This window comes from Leuresthes tenuis, unplaced genomic scaffold (assembly GCF_036924035.1).
Source record: "Leuresthes tenuis unplaced genomic scaffold, fLeuTen1.0.hap1 SCAF_17, whole genome shotgun sequence".
Taxonomy (NCBI): Eukaryota; Metazoa; Chordata; class Actinopteri; order Atheriniformes; family Atherinopsidae; genus Leuresthes; species Leuresthes tenuis.
Window position 1 is genome coordinate 24,273,151 of NW_027325371.1, and position 19,316 is coordinate 24,292,466.

The 19,316-nt window shown below is 42.1% G+C and overlaps 2 non-coding genes across 2 annotated transcripts; both read left to right on the plus strand.

Annotated features, from left to right (window-relative positions):
• Window positions 1-3,146: 3,146 nt before the first annotated feature.
• LOC140274316 (U5 spliceosomal RNA) lies at window positions 3,147-3,260 on the plus strand. The gene has a single exon (XR_011908281.1). It is a non-coding gene; the product is annotated as a U5 spliceosomal RNA (small nuclear RNA).
• Window positions 3,261-3,568: 308 nt separating this feature from the next.
• Window positions 3,569-3,752, plus strand: LOC140274179 (U2 spliceosomal RNA). Its single transcript, XR_011908155.1, has one exon. It is a non-coding gene; the product is annotated as a U2 spliceosomal RNA (small nuclear RNA).
• Window positions 3,753-19,316: the final 15,564 nt, after the last annotated feature.

Consider the following 19,316-nt stretch of genomic DNA (forward strand, 5'->3'; position numbering starts at 1 on the left):
TTTTATACATTATGGTTGGAAATTTTCAACCACTCTCATCCGAAGACCTCTCCTCCCGCTTTTGTTAATATATTTGAACTTTAGTTTGACATTCAAACCTTCTTGCAGCTGAACCACCTCCGCTCCCTGTTTTGATCATATATGGTCTGGCTACTACCTTTTCTTACCCGTTTGTGAGTAATTATGGCTGGACATTCACACCTACTTGCAGTCGAACACAACCTCTCTCGCTTTTGATGATGTATGGACCGGCATTTTTACCTTTTCTAACACATTTTTCAGCAATTATGGTCGGAGATTCACACCTACTCACAGCCGAACAACTCCGCTCCCGCATTTGATGATGTATAGTCGGGCATTCTCACCCTTTCTCATCAGCTTTTTGCAAATTATGATCTGACATTCACACCTACTTGCAGTCGAACAGCTCTGCTCCCGCTTTTGATTATGTTTGGTTGGATATTCGAACCTTTTCTTAACTTCTTTTTACATATTTTGGTTGGACGTTCACACCTTCTTGTAGCCGAACACTTCCACTCCTGCTTTTGATGATGTATGGTTGGGCATTCACACCTTTTTTTTGCCCATTTTTCAGGAATTATGGGTGGACATTCACACCTTGCAGCTGAACACCTCCTATCCCACTTATGATCATGTGCGGTTTGATTTTCGAAAAGTTTCTTTCATGTTTTCTAGCAATTATTGTTGGACATTCAGACCTTCTTGCAGCTGAACACCTCCGCCCCCACTTTTGTTGATGGTGTATAATCGGTCATTCGCACCTTACCCGCTTTTGGCAAACTATGGCCTTCTTGCAGCCAAACACCTCTGATCTCGCTTTTGATGATGTAAGGTTGGGCATTCAGACCTTGCTTCACCTGCTTTTCACCAAATATAGTCGGACATTCACACCTTCTTGCAGCCGAACACTTCCGCTTCACCTTTTAGTGTTCTATGGGGTATTCACACCTTTTTTTTCACCGCATTTTATAGATTATGGTTGGAAATTCTCACCCACTCTCATCCGAAGACCTCTCCTCCCACTTTTGTTAATATATAGTCAGGCATTCGAACCTTTTCTTACCCGCTTTTTACAAATTATGGTCGAACATTCACACCTACTTGCAGCCGAATACTTCCGCTCCACCTTTTAGTGATGTATGGTTGGCATTTGCACCTTTTCTTACCCTCTTTTTATAATGATTGCTTAAGATTAAGTTGTTTTTTCTCAAACTACAACATTTTTTTAATTGTTGAAACTTGATTTGAAGTGGATAAATAAGGAGGACAAACAGTTTTAAGTCAGGCTGATAGAAGGAATTAATTTTATAGCAAAATCTGTATTTCGTCATATGTCGTGAGATGCTTATTGCTGAAGAAGTTCTTTCTCATTCTACAAAGTACAACGTTGTTTATCGTTGAAACTTGATTAGACATGAATAAATATGAAGGACAAAGCAGTCTTAACTTGGTTAGAGTTAAGGAATTCGTTTTATAGGAGAATCCGAATTCGTGCATAACTCGTAAAATAGAGCTTATTTTCGGATTCCTGAAGAATGAGTCTGGTTCTTTCTCATAATACAAAGTTTGTTGTTTATTGTTGAAACTTCATCAGAAGTGAAGAAATAAATGAATGCCTATCAACAAATGTGGGATCTAAACTCTAGTGCTTCCTCTAAAATAATTTCCTTTCTCAATTTAGAAATGTGTGTGTGTAAGTCACAACACCCGTGACACCAAAACGGCTTTCTTTTCTCTCTTTTCTCTACACTCTGCACTGTGAGCACACACACCAAATCAGAAAGGCTTTTTTCTCTCTTTTCTACATTATGGACTGTGGGGACACAAAACCGCTCTCACTTTTTTTTTTTTTGATTGTGTGCCAGGGCGTTGTCTCACGTATTAGATTATGCTTACGATACGAATGGGTTTATCAGTCACATCAGAATCCATACATACTGATCCTCCCGTAATAAAATGGTCGGATCTAATCAAACACACTTTGTTTCTTGTGACAATCAAGTCAGCGAAACACAGATACACGTCAAGACACTGAATCAAGTTTGCCACAAGAACTCATAAGTTTGGCAGTATTGCTCTGCCGTCAGCAATCATACACCCATTTTATTTTCGTGAGACATGTGCAGGCACCTGTTCATCTACTGTTCTATCACTATGAATTAGTTTATCTATTATCAATAAGGATACTTCTACAACTACTATCAAAGTATGTCCAGACTTCTTATGTTGTCAGTTGCTATATATGAATAAGTGGGTAGCTACTGACAAGCATTAAGCATGTCACACAGCCCAAACATATAACATTTCAGGACACACCACACAGTTAACAACCACAGTGAAGTGTCAAAGCCCAAACATGTAACATTCAACAGGACACTTACACAACACATTCAAATCAAACAGTCAGACAACATACAAGAACATATACCCCAGCCGGCATTGCTCCCTGCCTATTTTCCTACAGCTCACTATGTGTGCGCACACCTTTATTCACAAACTCTTCAACTTATACTCTTTTACCAAAGCTGCTACAGCTCGATTGGCCGAATACCCTTAGATCCTATTTCGGTGAATTTGACATCTGCCTTACATGTAACAGATTAGCGGTTTAGCAGTTTTAATTTAGTTTGAGTGAAGGAATTCATTTTATAGCAAAATCCGAAATCGTGAAGAACTCATGAAAGTAAGCTTATTCTCGGATTCCTGAAACTTTAGATTTGCTCTTTCTTTTACTGCAAAGTACAACGTTGTTTTTTTTTTTTGTTTAAATCTTTCTAGACATGGTAAATATGAAGGACAAAGCAGTTTTAACATAGTTTGAGTGAAGGAATTCATTTTATAGATAAAATCCCAAGAGTCTGCTGAGAAAAGAGAGTGAATGCGAAGTAGACTTTAACACGGCTCTGGGAGCGAGCCGAGTGTGGGCTAACCGGGAGAATTGCTTGAAAGAAACGCGACACCGAATGAGCGGTCAGAACAAAGCCTCAATACGGGATTCCCGTGGTGTTTTTGTTGCTGCCTTGTCTTTTGCACAGGGGCAAGCGTTTCAACCAAGCAACGCTCACCATGGGGAAGGTGGCTATGGCAACTAGCCTGATGCCCTGCTCCCGCAGTGACGGATAATCGTACTCTGGTTTCTCTTCATAACATACAAGTCTTTCGCCTTTTACTAAAGACTTTCGTGGAGAGCAGCACTAATGAGTTGTTTCTATTTTTGGCAGGCTTTACCTTTGCGGGTGAAGCCCTTTCTGTCTGTGCAAAAGAAATCTTGTTACTGTGCAGAGTGACTTCTCTGAGTAGAGTCGCCTTACTTGTTGCGATTGTGCCGATGTTCGAAGCTGGAGTGCAAAGTTGTTGCTTGAATGGTGCTTGCTGGAGCATGCGGGAGTGCAAAGTTATACCATTTAAAAGGGCTGAAGAGTGCTCAGTGCAGCGGGTGGGCGGAGGTGCAACGTGACACTCTGGCCACCTATGGCCATAAAAAGAACACTGCTACAAGTGCGCATTGTGCCAGCAAGGGCCCTCGGACCTGAAACAGTGGACAGTTATCGCTTCTCGGCCTTTTGGCTAAGATCAAGTGTAGTATCTGTTCTTATCAGTTTAATATGTCCTCTATACGAGGACTACATATTAAATGGATTTTTAAGAATAGGAGTTGAAAAAGAAGCTTGCTCCGTTCACTCCAAGCATCGACCCAGTACTGCAGTGCCGCTGGGAACGGTGCGCTCTTCTCTGCTCTTGTGAAAAAGCAAACAGCGGTGCAGGATGGAAGTTTCAGGGAGCCCAAGATGAAACTTTCTTTTAATCTGCTGAGAAAAGAGAGTGAATGCGAAGTAGACTTTAACACAGCTCTGGGAGCGAGCCGAGTGTGGGCTAACCGGGAGAATTGCTTGAAAGAAACGCGACACCGAATGAGTGGTCAGAACAAAGCCTCAATACGGTGTTCCCGTGGTGTTTGTGGCTGCCTTGTCTTTTGCACAGAGTAAAAGACAAGGCAGCCATCGAATAGGGCCCGATTGTTCCTACTTGGTCAGCCAAGGAGCAAGGGGGGGGAGCAAGCGTCTCAACCAAGCAAATCTCACCAAGTAGGAACAATCGGGCCCTATTCGATGGCTGCAACACCTGAAAGAGATATTGATGAGAGACCCGATCAAAAGCTTTTTCAAAGTCTAAATTTAAGATGACAAGCCGGGTGTTTCTGTCTCTAGCGTAATCAATGATGTCTCGAATCAGTACGAGGCTGTCGGTGAGTTGTCTCTCTGAGATGGCACAAGCCTGGTCTGGGTGAATTACCTCCTCTAAAACAGAGGACATCCGTGTCGTTAAAACCTTGCTAAAAAGTTTACAGTCAAAGTTTAAAAGTGTGATGGGCCTCCAATTCTTTAGGTCAGTCTTATCATTTTTATCAGAAGTGAAGAAATAAATGAATGCCTATCAACAAATGTGGGATCTAAACTCTAGTGCTTCCTCTAAAATAATTTCCTTTCTCAATTTAGAAATGTGTTCGAAAAGGTAAAAATGCCGGTCTATACATAATCAAAATCGGGAGAGGTGGTGTTCAGCTGCAAGAAGGTCTAAATGTCCATCAATAATTGCTAGAAAACATGAAAGAAAATTTTCGAAAATCAAACCACACATGATCATAAGTGGGAGAGGAGGTGTTCAGCTGCAAGAAGGTGTGAATGTCCACCCATAATACCTGAAAAATGGGTAAAAAAAAGGTGCGAATGCCCAACCATACATCATCAAAAGCAGGAGTGCATGTGTTCGGCTACAAGAAGGTGTGAACGTCCAACCAAAGTTTGTAAAAAGCAGTTAAGAAAAGGTTCGAATATCCAACCATACATAATCAAAAGCGGGAGCAGAGCTGTTCGACTGCAAGTAGGTGTGAATGTCAGATCATAATTTGCAAAAAGCTGATGAGAAAGGGTGAGAATGCCCGACTATACACCATCAAATGCGGGAGCGGAGTTGTTCGGCTGTGAGTAGGTGTGAATCTCCGACCATAATTGCTGAAAAATGTGTTAGAAAAGGTAAGAATGCCGGTCCATACATCATCAAAAGCGAGAGAGGTTGTGTTCGGCTGCAAGTAGGTGTGAATGTCCAGCCATAATTACTCACAAACGGGTAAGAAAAGGTAGTATTGCCAGACCATATATGATCAAAACAGGGAGCGGAGGTGGTTCAGCTGCAAGAAGGTTTGAATGTCCGACTAAAGTTCAAATATATTAACAAAAGCGGGAGGAGAGGTCTTCGGATGAGAGTGTTTGATAATTTCCAACCATAATGTATAAAATGCGGTGAAAAAAAGGTGTGATAGAACACTAAAAGGTGGAGCGGAAGTGTTCGGCTGCAAGAAGGTGTGAATGTCCGACTATATTTGGTGAAAAGCAGGTGAAGCAAGGTCTGAATGCCCAACCTTACATCATCAAAAGCGAGATCAGAGGTGTTTGGCTGCAAGAAGGCCATAGTTTGCCAAAAGCGGGTAAGGTGCGAATGTCCGACTAAATATCAACAAAATTTGGGGCGGAGGTCTTCGGATGCAAGTGGGTGTGAATGTCCGACTATATTTGGTGAAAAGCAGGTGAAGTAAGGTCTGAATGCCCAACCTTACATCATCAAAAGCGAGATCAGAGGTGTTTGGCTGCAAGAAGGCCATAGTTTGCCAAAAGCGGGTAAGGTGCGAATGTCCGACTAAATATCAACAAAATTTGGGGCGGAGATCTTCGGATGCAAGTGGGTGTGAATGTCCGACTATATTTGGTGAAAAGCAGGTGAAGCAAGGCCTGAATGCCCAACCTTACATCATCAAAAGCGAGATCAGAGGTGTTTGGCTGCAAGAAGGCCATAGTTTGCCAAAAGCGGGTAAGGTGCGAATGACCGACTAAATATCAACAAAAGTGGGGGCGGAGGTCTTCGGATGCAAGTGGGTGTGAATATCCCACCATACAAGTATGGTGGAGAGGAAGCTGTGAATGGCCGACCATAGTAAAAGGCGGGTGAGAGAAGGTGCGAATGTCAAAGCATACATAATCAAAACAGGGAGCGGAGGTGTTCTGCTGTAAGAAGGTGTGAATGTCCAACCATAGTTGGTAAAAAGCGGGTAAGAAAAGGTTAAAATACCCGACTGTACACAATCAATAGCGGGAGCGGAGTTGTTCGGCTACTAAAAGGTGTGAAAGTCCGACCCTGGTTTGTAAAAAGCGGGTAAGAAAAGGTGCGAATGCCCGACAATGTATGATCAAAAGAGGGAGTGGAGGTTTTCGGCTGCAAGAAGGTCTGAATGTCCAACCATAATTTGTAAAAACCGGGGAAGAAAAGGCTCGAAAGCCCGACTATACACCATCAAAAGTGGGAGCGGAGGTGTTCAGCTGCAAGACGGTCTGAATGTCCATCAATAATTGCTAGAAAACATGAAAGAAAATTTTCGAATATCAAACTGCACATGATCATAAGCGGGAGAGGAGGTGTTCAGCTGCAAGAAGGTGTGAATGTCTACCCATAATTACTGAAAAATGGGTAAGAAAAGGTGCGAAAGCCTAACCATACATCATCAAAAGAGGGAGCGGAGGTGTTCCGCTGTAAGACGGTGTGAATGTCCGACCATAGATGGTAAAGAGCGGGTAAGAAAAGGTTAAATTACCCGACTGTACACAATCAAAAGAGGGAGCGGAGTTGTTCAGCTAAGAGAAGGTGTGAAAGTCCGACCTTGGTTTGTAAAAAGCAGGTAAGAAAAGGTTCGTATGCCCGAATATACACCATCAAAAGCGGAAGCGGAGGTGTTCGGCTGCAAGATATTGTGAACGTCCGACCAAAGTTTGTAAAAAGCAGTTAAGAAAAGGTTCGAATATCTAACCAAACATAATCAAAAGCGGGAGCAGAGCTGTTCGACTGGAAGTAGGTGTGAATGTCAGCTCATAATTTGCAAAAAGCTGATGAGAAAGGGTGAGAATGCCCGACTATACACCATCAAATGCGGTAGCGGAGTTGTTCGGCTGTGAGTAGGTGTGAATCTCCAACCATAATTGCTGAAAAATGTGTTAGAAAAGGTAAAAATGCCGGTCCATACATCATCAAAATCGGGAGAGGTGGTGTTCAGCTGCAAGAAGGTCTACATGTCCATCAATAATTGCTAGAAAACATGAAAGAAAATTTTCGAAAATCAAACCACACATGATCATAAGTGGGAGAGGAGGTGTTCAGCTGCAAGAAGGTGTGAATGTCCACCCATAATACCTGAAAAATGGGTAAAAAAAAGGTGCGAATGCCCAACCATACATCATCAAAAGCAGGAGTGCATGTGTTCGGCTACAAGAAGGTGTGAACGTCCAACCAAAGTTTGTAAAAAGCAGTTAAGAAAAGGTTCGAATATCCAACCATACATAATAAAAAGCGGGAGCAGAACTGTTCGACTGCAAGTAGGTGTGAATGTCAGATCATAATTTGCAAAAAGCTGATGAGAAAGGGTGAGAATGCCCGACTATACACCATCAAATGCGGTAGCGGAGTTGTTCGGCTGTGAGTAGGTGTGAATCTGCAACCATAATTGCTGAAAAATGTGTTAGAAAAGGTAAAATTGCCGGTCCATACATAATCAAAATCGGGAGAGGTGGTGTTCAGCTGCAAGAAGGTCTAAATGTCCATCAATAATTGCTAGAAAACATGAAAGAAAATTTTCGAAAATCAAACCACACATGATCATAAGTGGGAGAGGAGGTGTTCAGCTGCAAGAAGGTGTGAATGTCCACCCATAATACCTGAAAAATGGGTAAAAAAAAAGGTGCGAATGCCCAACCATACATCATCAAAAGCAAGAGTGCATGTGTGCGCCTACAAGAAGGTGTGAACGTCCAACCAAAGTTTGTAAAAAGCAGTTAAGAAAAGGTTCGAATATCCAAACATACATAATCAAAAGCGGGAGCAGAGCTGTTCGAATGCAAGTAGGTGTGAATGTCAGATCATAATTTGCAAAAAGCTGATGGGAAAGGGTGAGAATGCCCGACTATACACCATCAAATGCGGGAGCGGAGTTGTTCGGCTGTGAGTAGGTGTGAATATCCGACCATAATTGCTGAAAAATGTGTTAGAAAAGGTAAGAATGCCGGTCCATACATCATCAAAAGCGAGAGAGGTTGTGTTCGACTGCAAGTAGGTGTGAATGTCCAGCCATAATTACTCACAAACGGGTAAGAAAAGGTAGTAGCCAGACCATATATGATCAAAACAGGGAGCGGAGGTGGTTCAGCTGCAAGAAGGTTTGAATGTCAAACTAAAGTTCAAATATATTAACAAAAGCGGGAGGAGAGGTCTTCGGATGAGAGTGTTTGAAAATTTCCAACCATAATGTATAAAATGCGGTGAAAAAAAGGTGTGATAGAACACTAAAAGGTGGAGCGGAAGTGTTCGGCTGCAAGTGGGTGTGAATGTCCGACTATATTTGGTGAAAAGCAGGTGAAGCAAGGTCTGAATGCCCAACCTTACATCATCAAAAGCGAGATCAGAGGTGTTTGGCTGCAAGAAGGCCATAGTTTGCTAAAAGCGGGTAAGGTGCGAATGACCGACTAAATATCAACAAAAGTGGGGGCGGAGGTCTTCGGATGCAGGTGGGTGTGAATATCCCACCATACAATTATGGTGGAGAAGAAGCTGTGAATGGCCGACCATAGTAAAAGGCGGGTGAGAGAAGGTGCGAATGTCAAACCATACATAATCAAAACAGGGAGCGGAGGTGTTCTGCTGTAAGAAGGTGTGAATGTCCAACCATAGTTGGTAAAAAGCGGGTAAGAAAAGGTTAAAATACCCGACTGTACACAATCAATAGCGGGAGCGGAGTTGTTCAGCTAAGAGAAGGTGTGAAAGTCCGACCTTGGTTTGTAAAAAGCGGGTAAGAAAAGGTTCGTATGCCCGAATATACACCATCAAAAGCGGAAGCGGAGGTGTTCGGCTGCAAGATATTGTGAACGTCCGACCAAAGTTTGTAAAAAGCAGTTAAGAAAAGGTTCGAATATCTAACCAAACATAAGAATGAGTCTTTTCCGCTGTAGAATGCCCGACTATAGACCATCAAATGCGGGAGCGGAGGTGTTCGGCTCTGAGTAGGTGTGAATGTCCGACCATAATTGCTGAAGAATGTGTTAGAAAAGGTAAGAATGCTGGACCATACATCATCAAAAGCGGTAGAGGTGGTGTTCGGCTGCAAAAAGGTGTGACTGTTCGACTAAAGTTTGTAAAAAGTGGGTAAGACAAGGTGCGAATGCCTGACAATGTATGATCAAAAGCGGGAGCGGAGGTGTTCAGCTGCAAGAAGGTCTACATGTCCATCAATAATTGCTAGAAAACATGAAAGAAACTTTTCGAAAATCAAACCGCACATGATCATAAGTGGGATAGGAGGTATTCAGCTGCAAGGTGTGAATGTCCACCCATAATTCCTGAAAAATGGGCAAAAAAAAGGTGTGAATGCCCAACCATACATCATCAAAAGCAGGAGTGGAAGTGTTCGGCTACAAGAAGGTGTGAACGTCCAACCAAAATATGTAAAAAGAAGTTAAGAAAAGGTTCGAATATCCAACCAAACATAATCAAAAGCGGGAGTAGAGCTGTTCGACTGCAAGTAGGTGTGAATGTCAGATCATAATTTGCAAAAAGCTGATGAGAAAGGGTGAGAATGCCCGACTATACATCATCAAATGCGGGAGCGGAGTTGTTCGGCTGTGAGTAGGTGTGAATCTCCGACCATAATTGCTGAAAAATGTGTTAGAAAAGGTAAAAATGCCGGTCCATACATCATCAAAAGCAAGAGAGGTTGTGTTCGGCTGCAAGTAGGTGTGAATGTCCAGCCATAATTACTCACAAACGGGTAAGAAAAGGTAGTATTGCCAGACCATATATGATCAAAACAGGGAGCGGAGGTGGTTCAGCTGCAAGAAGGTTTGAATGTCAAACTAAAGTTCAAATATATTAACAAAAGTGGGAGGAGAGGTCTTCGGATGAAAGTGGTTGAAAATTTCCAACCATAATGTATAAAATGCGGTGAAAAAAAAGTGTGATAGAACACTAAAAGGTGGAGCGGAAGTGTTCGGCTGCAAGAAGGTGTGAATGTCCGACTATATTTGGTGAAAAGCAGGTGAAGCAAGGTCTGAATGCCCAACCTTACATCATCAAAAGCGAGATCAGAGGTGTTTGGCTGGAAGAAGGCCATAGTTTGCCAAAAGCGGGTAAGGTGCGAACGTCCGACTAAATATCAACAAAATTGGGGCGGAGGTTTTCGGATGCAAGTGGGTGTGAATATCCCACCATACAAGTATGGTGGAGAGGAAGCTGTGAATAGCCGACCATAGTTTGGAAAAAGCGGGTAAGAAAAGGTTTGAATTCCCGAACATACACCATCAAAAGAGGGAGCGGAGGTGTTCCGCTGTACGGAGGTGTCCGACCATACTTGGTAAAAAGCGGGTAAGAAAAGGTTAAAATACCCGACTGTACACAATCAATAGCGGGAGCGGATGTGTTCGGCTACAAGAAGGTGTGACAGTCCGACCATGGTTTGTAAAAAGTAGGTAAGATAAGGTGCGAATGTCCGACAATGTATGATCAAAAGAGAGAGCGGAGGTTTTCGGATACACGAAGGTTTGAATGTCCTACCATAGTTTGTAAATAGCGGGTAAGAAAAGGTTCGAATGCCCGACTATACACCATAAAAAGCGGGAGCGGAGGTGTTCCGCTGTAAGACGGTGTGAATGTCCGACCATAGTTGGTAAAAAGCAGGTAAGAAAAGGTTAAAATACCCGACTGTACACAATCAATAGCGGGAGCGGAGTTGTTCGGCTACAAGAAGGTGTGAAAGTCCGACCATGGTTTGTAAAAATCAGTTAAGAAAAGGTTTTAATATCCAAACCAAACATAATCAAAAGCGGGAGCAGAGCAGTTCGACTGCAAGTAGGTGTGAATGTCCAGCCATAATTACTCACAAACGGGGGAAGATAAGGTAGTATTGCCAGACCATACATGATCAAAACAGGGAGCGGAGGTTCAGCTGCAAGGTGTGAATGTCTGACTATAGTTTGTAAAAAGCGGGTAAGACAAGGTGCGAATGCCCAACAATGTATGATCAAAAGAGAGAGCGGAGGTGTTCGGCTGCAAGGTCTGAATGTCCAACCATAATTTGTAAAAACCGGGTAAGAAAAGGCTCGAAAGCCCGACTATACATCATCAAAAGCGGGAGCGGAGGTGTTCAGCTGCAAGAAGGTGTGAATGTTCGACTAAAGTTTGTAAAAAGCAGGTAAGACAAGGAGCGATGTCCCGACATTGTATGATCAAAAGCGGGAGCGGAGGTGTCCAGCTGTGAGTAGGTGTGAATGTCCGACCATAATTGCTGAAAAATGTGTTAGAAAAGGTAAGAATACTGGACCATACATCATCAAAAGCGGGAGAGGTGGTGTTCGGCTGCAAGAAGGTGTGAAAGTCCGACAATGGTTTGTAAAAAGCGGGTAAGAAAAGGTTCGAATGCCCGAATATACATCATCAAAAGCGGAAGCGGAGGTGTTCGGATGCAAGAAGGTGTGAACGTCCGACCAAAGTTTGTAAAAAGCAGTGAAAAGCGAGAAAAAGCATTTCGTGAGTTCTGCATGATTTGGGATTTTGCTTATAAAATGCATTACTTCACTCAAACCATGTTAAAACTGATTTGTCCTTCATATTTACCATGTCTAGAAATATTTAAACAAAAAAACAACGTTGTACTTTGCAGTAAAAGAAAGAGCAAATCTAAAGTTTCAGGAATCCGAGTATAAGCCTGCTTTCATGCGTTCTGCACGATTTCGGATTTTGCTATAAAATGAATTGCTTTGCTCAAACCAAGTTAAAACTGCTTTGTCCTTCCATATTCATCAATGTCTAGATCGACTTCAACAAAGAAAAACATTGGACTTTGCAGTAGAAGAAGTTGAAATCCATCTACACATTGATAAATATGAAGGACAAAGCAGTTCCCACTTGCCCATAAGAAAATAAGCTTATTCTCGGATTCCTGATCCTTCAGTGTTGCTCTTTCTTCTACTGCAAAATACAATGTTGTTCTTTGTTGAAGTCGATCTAGACATTGATAAATATGAAGGAAAAAGCAGTTTTAACTTGGTTTGAGTGAATGAATTCATTTTATACATAAAATCCGAAATCGTGCAGAACTCATGAAAATAAGCTTATTCTCGGATTCCTAAAACTTTTGATTGGCTCTTTCTTTTACTGCAAAGTACAACGTTGTTTTTTTGTTTAAATCTATCGAGACATTGATAAATATGAAGGTAAAAGCCGTTTTAACATAGTTTGAGTGAAGGAATTGATTTTATAGATAAAATCCCAAATCATGCAGAACTCCTCAAAAGGGGCGTATGGCTTAATCACAAGTGTGGTTCTTTCTCATTCAGGGTAGTATGAGGAAGTTTATGCTTGAAATATATGTAGAAATGGGTACATATGAAGGACAAAGCAGTGTTAACTTAGTTTGAGTGAAGGAATTCATTTTATACATAAAATCCCAAATCATGCAGAACGTATGAAAAGAAGCTTATTCTCGGATTCCTGATCCTTCAGTGTTGCTCTTTCTTCTACTGCAAAATACAATGTTGTTCTTTGTTGAAGTCGATCTAGACATTGATAAATATGAAGGAAAAAGCAGTTTTATCTTGGTTTGAGTGAATGAATTCATTTTATACATAAAATCCGAAATCGTGCAGAACACATGAAAATAAGCTTATTCTCGGATTCCTAAAACTTTTGATTTGCTCTTTCTTTTATTGCAAAGTACAACGTTGTTTTTTTGTTTAAATCTATCAAGACATTGATAAATATGAAGGTAAAAGCCGTTTTAACATAGTTTGAGTGAAGGAATTAATTTCATAGATAAAATCCCAAATCATGCAGAACTCCTCAAAAGGGAGGTATGGCTTAATCACAAGTGTGGCTCTTTCTCATTCAGGGTAATATGAGGAAGTTTATGCTTGAAATATATGTAGAAATGGGTACATATGAAGGACAAAGCAGTGTTAACTTAGTTTGCGTGAAGAAATTCATTTTATACATAAAATCCGAAATCGTGCAGAACTCATGAAAATAAGCTTATTCTCGGATTCCTAAAACTATTGATTTGCACTTTCTTTTATTGCAAAGTACAACGTTGTTTTTTGTTGAAATCTATCTAGACATTGATAAATACCAGTCGAAACTCTGCTGCCGCTTTTGATAATTTATGGTCGGGCATACTTACCTTTTCTTACCCGCTTTTTAAAAATTATGATCTTACATTCACACCTACTTGCAGTCGAACACCTTCTCATCCACTTATGATCATGTGCGGTTGGGCTTTCGCACCTTTTCTTACCCATTTTTCAGTAATTATGGGTGGACATTCAGACCTTCTTGCAGCCGAAAACCTCCGCTCCTCTTTTGATCATACATTGTCGGGCATTCACACCTTGTCTTACCCGCTTTTTACAAACTTTAGTCGGACATTCAAACCTTCTTGCAGCTGAACCACCTCCGCTCCCTGTTTTGATCATATATGGTCTGGCAATAGTACCTTTTCTTACCCGTTTGTGAGTAATTATGGCTGGACATTCACACCTTCTTGCAGCTGAACACCTCCTCTCCCGCTAATGATCATGTAAGGTTTGATATTCGAAAATTTTCTTTCATGTTTTAAAGCAATTATTAATGGACATTCACACCTACTTGCAGCCGAACACCACCTCTCCCGCTTTTGATGATGTATGGACCGGCATTCTTACCTTTTCTAACACATTTTTCAGCAATTATGGTTGGAGAATCACACCTACTCATAGCCGAACAACTCCGCTACCGCATTTGATGGTGTATAGTCGGGATTTCTCACCCTTTCTCATCAGCTTTTTGCAAATTATTCTCTGACATTCAGACCTACTTGCAGTCGAACAGCTCTGCTCCCGCTTTTGATTATGTTTGGTTAGATATTCGAACCTTTTCTTAACTGCTTTTTTACAAACTTTGGTCGGACGTTCACACCTTCTTGTAGCGGAACACCTACGCTTCCGGTTTTGATAGTGTATATTCGGGCATACGAACCTTTTCTTACCCGCTTTTTACAAACCATGGTCGGACTTTCACACCTTCTCTTAGCTGAACAACTCCGCTCCCTCTTTTGATTGTGTACAGTCGGGTATTTTAACCTTTTCTTACCCGCTTTTTACCAACTATGATCGGACATTCACACCGTCTTACAGCGGAACACCTCCGCTCCCTCTTTTGATGGTGTATGTTCGGGCATTCGAACCTTTTCTTACCCGCTTTTTACAAACCAGGGTCGGACTTTCACACCTTTTAGTAGCCGAACAACTCCGCTCCCGCTATTGATTGTGTACAGTCGGGTATTTTAACCTTTTCTTACCCGCTTTTTAGCAACTATGGTCTGACATTCATACCTTCTTACAGCGGAACACCTCCGCTCCCTCTTTTGATGGTGTATGTTCGGGCATTCGAACCTTTTCTTACCCGCTTTTTACAAACTATGGTGGGACATTCAAACCTTCTTGTATCCGAAAACCTCCGCTCTCTCTTTTGATCATACATTGTCGGACATTCGCACCTTTTCTTATCCGCTTTTTACAAACCATGGTTGGACTTTCACACCTTCTTGTAGCCGAACACATCCGCTCCCGCTATTGATTGTGTACAGTCGGGTATTTTAACCTTTTCTTACCCGCTTTTTACCAACTATGGTCGGACATTCACACCTTCGTACAGCGGAACACCTCCGCTCCCTCTTTTGATGGTGTATGTTCAGGGTATTCAAACCTTTTCTTACCCGCTTTTTCCAAACTATGGTCGGCTATTCACAGCTTCCTCTCCACCATACTTGTATGGTTGGATATTCACACCCACTTGCATCCGAAGACCTCTGCCCCAAATTTTGTTGATATTTAGTCGGACATTCGCACCTTACCCGCTTTTGGCAAACTATGGCCTTCTTGCAGCCAAACACCTCCGCTCCCGCTTTTGATCATACATTGTCAGGCATACGCACCTTGTCTTACCCACTTTTTACAAACTTTAGTCGAACAGTCACACCTACTTGCAGCCGAACACAACCTCTCTCGCTTTTGATGATGTATGGACCGGCATTCTTACCTTTTTTAACACATTTTTCAGCAATTATGGTCGGAGATTCACACCTACTCACAGCCGAACAACTCCGCTCCCGCATTTGATGGTGTATAGTCGGGCATTCTCACCCTTTCTCATCAGCTTTTTGCAAATTATGATCTGACATTCACACCTACTTGCAGTCGAACAGCTCTGCTCCCGCTTTTGATTATGTTTGGTTGGATATTCGAACCTTTTCTTAACTGCTTTTTACAAACTTTGGTCGGACGTTCACACCTTCTTGTAGCCGAACACATGCACTCCTGCTTTTGATGATGTATGGTTGGGCATTCGCACCTTTTTTTTACCCATTTTTCAGGTATTATGGGTGGACATTCACACCTTCTTGCAGCTGAACACCTCCTCTCCCACTTATGATCATGTGTGGTTTGATTTTCGAAAATTTTCTTTCATGTTTTCTAGCAATTATTGATGGACATTTAGACCTTCTTGCAGCTGAACACCACCTCTCCCGATTTTGATGATGTATGGACCGGCATTTTTACCTTTTCTAACACATTTTTCAGCAATTATGGTTGGAGATTCACAACTACTCACAGCCAAATAACTCCGCTACCGCATTTGATGGTGTATAGTCGGGCATTCTCACCCTTTCTCATCAGCTTTTTGCAAATTATGATCTGACATTCACACCTACTTCCAGTCGAACAGCTCTGCTCCCGCTTTTGATTATGTTTGGTTAGATATTTGAACCTTTTCTTAACTGCTTTTTACAAACTTTGGTCGGACGTTCACAATATCTTGCAGCCGAACACCTCCGCTTCCGCTTTTGATGGTGTATATTCGGGCATACGAACCTTTTCTTACCCGCTTTTTACAAACCAAGGTCGGACTTTCACACCTTCTCTTAGCTGAACAACTCCGCTCCCTCTTTTGATTGTGTACAGTCGGGTAATTTAACCTTTTCTTACCCGCTCTTTACCATCTATGGTCGGACATTCACACCGTCTTACAGCGGAACACCTCCGCTCCCTCTTTTGATGATGTATGGTTAGGCATTCGCACCTTTTCTTACCCATTTTTCAGTAATTATGGGTAGACATTCACACCTTCTTGCAGCTGAACACCTCCTCTCCCGCCTATGATCATGTGCAGTTTGATATTCGAAAATTTTCTTTCATGTTTTCTAGCAATTATTGATGGACATTCAGACCGTCTTGCAGCTGAACACCTCCGCTCCCACTTTTGATGGTGTATAGTCGGGCTTTCGAGCCTTTTCTTCCCCGTTTTTTACAAATTATGGTTGGACATTCAGACCTTCTTGCAGCCGAAAACCTCCACTCCCTCTTTTGATCATACATTGTCGGGCATTCGCACCTTTTCTTACCCGCTATTTACAAACCATGGTCGGACTTTCACACCTTTTAGGAGCCGAACAACTCCGCTCCCGCTATTGATTGTGTACAGTCGGGTATTTTAACCTTTTCTTACCCGCTTTTTACCAACTATGGTTGGACATTCACACCTTCTTACAGCAGAACACCTCCGCTCCCTGTTTTGATTATGTATGGTTTGACATTCGCACCTTCTCTCACCCGCCTTTTACTATGGTCGGCCATTCACAGCTTCCTCTCCACCATACTTGTATGGTGGGATATTCACACCCACTTGCATCCGAAGACCTCCGCCCCCACTTTTGTTGATATTTAGTCGGTCATTCGCACCTTACCCGCTTTTGGCAAACTATGGCCTTCTTGCAGCCAAACACCTCTGATCTCGCTTTTGATGATGTAAGGTTGGGCATTCAGACCTTGCTTCACCTGCTTTTCACCAAATATAGTCGGACATTCACACCCACTTGCATCCGAAGACCTCCGCCCCAAATTTTGTTGATATTTAGTCGGACATTCGCACCTTACCCGCTTTTGGCAAACTATGGCCTTCTTCCAGCCAAACACCTCTGATCTCGCTTTTGATGATGTAAGGTTGGGCATTCAGACCTTGCTTCACCTCCTTTTCACCAAATATAGTCGGACATTCACACCTTCTTGCAGCCGAACACTTCCGCTCCACCTTTTAGTGTTCTATCACACCTTTTTTTCACCGCATTTTATACATTATGGTTGGAAATTTTCAACCACTCTCATCCGAAGACTTCTCCTCCCGCTTTTGTTAATATATTTGAACTTTAGTTGGACATTCAAACCTTCTTGCAGCTGAACCACCTCCGCTCCCTGTTTTGATCATATATGGTCTGGCAATACTACCTTTTCTTACCCGTTTGTGAGTAATTATGGCTGGACATTCACACCTACTTGCAGCCGAACACAACCTCTCTCGCTTTTGATGATGTATGGACCGGCATTCTTACCTTTTCTAACACATTTTTCAGCAATTATGGTCGGAGATTCACACCTACTCACAGCCGAACAACTCCGCTCCCGCATTTGATGGTGTATAGTCGGGCATTCTCACCCTTTCTCATCAGCTTTTTGCAAATTATGATCTGACATTCACACCTACTTGCAGTCGAAAAGCTCTGCTCCCGCTTTTGATTATGTATGGTTGGATATTCAAACCTTTTCTTAACTGCTTTTTACAAACTTTGGTTGGACGTTCACACCTTCTTGTAGCCGAACACATGCACTCCTGCTTTTGATGATGTATGGTTGGGCATTCGCACCTTTTTTTTACCCATTTTTCAGGTGTTATGGGTGGACATTCACACCTTCTTGCAGCTGAACACCTCCTCTCCCACTTATGATCATGTGTGGTTTGATTTTCGAAAATTTTCTTTCATGTTTTCTAGCAATTATTGATGGACATTTAGACCTTCTTGCAGCTGAACATCACCTCTCCCGATTTTGATTATGTATGGACCGGCATTTTTACCTTTTCTAACACATTTTTCAGCAATTATGGTTGGAGATTCACACCTACTCACAGCCGAACAACTCCGCTACCGCATTTGATGGTGTATAGTCGGGCATTCTCACCCTTTCTCATCAGCTTTTTGCAAATTATTCTCTGACATTCAGACCTACTTGCAGTCGAACAGCTCTGCTCCCGCTTTTGATTATGTTTGGTTAGATATTCGAACCTTTTCTTAACTGCTTTTTACAAACTTTGGTCGGACGTTCACAATATCTTGCAGCCGAACACCTCCGCTTCCGCTTTTGATGGTGTATATTCGGGCATACGAACCTTTTCTTACCCACTTTTTACAAACCAAGGTCGGACTTTCACACCTTCTCTTAGCTGAACAACTCCGCTCCCTCTTTTGATTGTGTACAGTCGGGTAATTTAACCTTTTCTTACCCGCTTTTTACCATCTATGGTCGGACATTCACACCGTCTTACAGCGGAACACCTCCGCTCCCTGTTTTGATTATGTATGGTTTTACATTCGCACCTTCTCTCACCCGCCTTTTACTATGGTCGGCCATTCACAGCTTCCACTCCACCATACTTTTATGGTGGGATATTCACACCCACTTGCATCCGAAGACCTCCGCCCCACTTTTGTTGATATTTAGTCGGTCATTCGCACCTTACCCGCTTTTGGCAAACTATGGCCTTCTTGCAGCCAAACACCTCTGATCTCGCTTTTGATGATGTAAGGTTGGGCATTCAGACCTTGCTTCACCTGCTTTTCACCAAATATAGTCGGACATTCACACCTTCTTGCAGCCGAACACTTCCGCTTTTAGTGTTCTATGAGGCATTCACATATTTTTTTTCACCGTATTTTATAGATTATGGTTGGAAATTCTCACCCACTCTCATCCGAAGACCTCTCCTCCCGCTTTTGTTAATATATAGTCGGGCATTCGAACCTTTTCTTACCCGCTTTTTACAAATTATGGTCAAACATTCACTCCTACTTGCAGCTGAATACTTCCGCTCCACCTTTTAGGTATGTATGGTTGGCATTTGCACCTCTTTTTATACTGATTGCTGAAGATTAAGTTGTTCTTTCTCAAACTACAAATTTTTTTTAATTGTTGAAACTTGATTTGAAGTGGATAAATAAGGAGGACAAACAGTTTTAAGTCAGGCTGATAGAAGGAATTAATTTTATAGCAAAATCTGTATTTCGTCATATGTCGAGAGATGCTTATTGCTGAAGAAGTTCTTTCTCATTCTACAAAGTACAACGTTGT